Raw genomic sequence first — 2,734 nt, 5'->3', positions numbered from 1 at the left:
GGAACTCCGGGAAACGTCACAATTAAGGTGTCCCGCTTTGGGAGGTGAGCGGTCATTGGCTGGGCCCCGGGGTGTCAGTCAGCTCCATGGTTTGAGAGGGGAAGACACTCGCTAGAATGGGCGCGCTGTGAATGAGGTAGGACTGGGCACCCAGAGAGAGCAGAGCTGCATGGTTGCCATTCATTTACTTCACACAATTTGGAAATTGCGTGGCATCTGCTTTCATTCCAGTCTCAGGGCTTTTGACTTTGAAAATTCCTTGATCCAAATTCCTGCCCCAACTTTGTCAGCCTCCAAACCCCAACAAGGCCCCCTTTGTTTTTGATGTCTCTGTTGGTCCAAACAACTTGACTGAGCAGCATGGTAGCATTGTGGATAGCACAATCACTTCACAGCTCCAGGTTTGATTCCCGGCTTGGGTTACTGTTTGTGCGGAGTCTGCACGTTCTCGCCGTGTCTCCGTGGGTTTCCTCCGCTCCGGTTTACTCCCACAGTCCAAAAATGTGCAGGTTAGGTTGATTGGCCATGATAAATTGCCCTTAGTGTACAAAATTGCCTTTAGTGTTGGGTGGGGTTATGGGGATAGGGTGGAGGTGTGGGCTTGGGTAGGGTGCTCTTTCCAAGAGCCGGTGCAGACTCAATGGGCCGAAATTCTATGATGATAAATTAAGCAGTTAGAGTGGAACCTTTACAACTCTTTGGTGAGAATACTATCCACTCATCCAAAATTGACAACCTATATAAAAGCAAAACACTGCAGACCTGAAATAAAAACCGAAAGCGGAAAAATTCAGCAGGTCTGGCAGCATTTGTGGAGAGAGAAACAAAGTGAAGGAAAGAAGGATCATCTCAATCTGAAACGGTGGGTGCGATTCTCCGGTTCCCCATGCGAGTGTTTCTTGATGGTGTGCTGTTCGCTGGCGGCGGTTTTCTCTTCCCGCCACTTGCCAATGGGATTTCCCGCATGCCACCAGGAAACCCATGGGTGTGGGTTCGCTGCTGGTGGGAACAGAGAATCCTGATGGCTGAAGAAAATCCCGGCTGTTCACTCTTCCTGCGGATGCAGCCCCACCTACTGAGTTCTTTCAGCATTTTCAGGTTTTATTTCAAATTTCCAACATCCACAATGTTTGGCTTTTAACCGCCTCATATCGATGTCTCTTTGACCCCAAACCAGGGCAGAACGGTAGCACAAGTGGATAGCACTGTGGCTTCATAGCGCCAGGGTCCCAGGTTCGATTCCCTGCTGGGTCACATTCTGTGCGGAGTCTGCACTTTCTCCCCGTGTCTGCGTGAGTTTCCTCCGGATGCTCCGGTTTCCTTCCACAGTCCAAAGACGTGCAGGTTAGGTGGATTAGCCATGATAAATTGCCCTTAGTGACCAAAAAGGTTAGGCGGGGTTATTGGGTTATGGCGACAGGGTGGAAGTGAGGGCTTAAGTGGGTCAGTGCAGACTTGAGGGGCTGGTTTAGCTCACCTGGCTAAATCGCTGGCTTTTAAAGCAGGCCAGCAGCGTGGTTTGATTCCCGTACCAGCGCCAGAATGTGGCGACTAGGGGCTTTTCACAGTAACTTCATTGAAGCCTACTCGTGACAATAAGTGATTTTCATTTTCATTTTTCAAATGGCCTTCTGCACTGTATGTTCTATCTTCAAATAGCTTGACTGCTCAAATTGCTCATCCATGATGTTTTGTTTGGGGAAGCTGATCTTACTGAAGCTGGAGTCATACCTGTTGTTGTCTGGATTATTCAATAAGTCGATTGCCATGTGATCTGTTGGAAGGAATGTGAGAAATGGGACTTTTTTGTATTTGTAAAAATTAAGTTATGAAAAGAAAAGTGACAACTTAACACCCTTGCGTCTAAACAAGTATAAGATTACAGAAACCACCAGATATGAAATATACCAATGGCCCTCGTTTATAATTTTAAGAGATTTTCAGTTTTAAAGCTGGTGAGGTTATTGACCACCTTATTAAATGTCCTTGTACGTCACATTTATGTACACATCTACACCATTGTTTTACATAGAATTTACAGTGCAGAAGGAGGCCATTCGGCCCATCGAGTCTGCACCGGCTCTTGGAAAGAGCATCCTACCCAAGGTCAACACCTCCACCCTATCCCCATAACCCAGTAACCCCACCCAACACTAAGGGCAATTTTGGACACTAAGGGCAATTTAGCATGGCCAATCCACCTAACCTGTACATCTTTGGACTTTTCCTTTCCCATCCTCATTTTGGGATGATTGTTTTGTTCAAGGAATGAAGGCAGCAGAACAGGTAGATAAAGGCGTATGGGAGACTTGCTTTTATGTGCTTAGGCATAGATTGTAAGAGCAAGGAGGTTAAGATGGAGCTGTATAAAACGCTCATTAGGGCACAACTAGAGTTCTGTGTGCAGCTCTGGTCGGCACACTATATGAAGGATGTGACTGCACTAGAGAGGGTGCAGAGGAGATTCACCAAGATGTTGCCTGGTCTGGAGCGCTTTAGGTAGGAAGAGAGGCTGGTTAGACTGTGGCTACTTTGCTTAGAGCAGAGAGGCTGAGGGGTTGTGATGATAAGGCAAGTTTGTACATAATGTTATGCACAACACCCAACCACTAGATGTCATTGTAGACCTGTCACGTGATCCTGTGATCTGGGAGTTGGGAGTAGGTGGTGCTGGAGGATTGATGCATTTGCAGTAGTTCCACAATAGTTGATTAGTGTTAGTTTATTATTTTAT

This window comes from Scyliorhinus canicula, chromosome 11 (assembly GCF_902713615.1).
Source record: "Scyliorhinus canicula chromosome 11, sScyCan1.1, whole genome shotgun sequence".
Lineage (NCBI taxonomy): Eukaryota > Metazoa > Chordata > Chondrichthyes > Carcharhiniformes > Scyliorhinidae > Scyliorhinus > Scyliorhinus canicula.
This window is presented reverse-complemented; position numbering follows the sequence as displayed.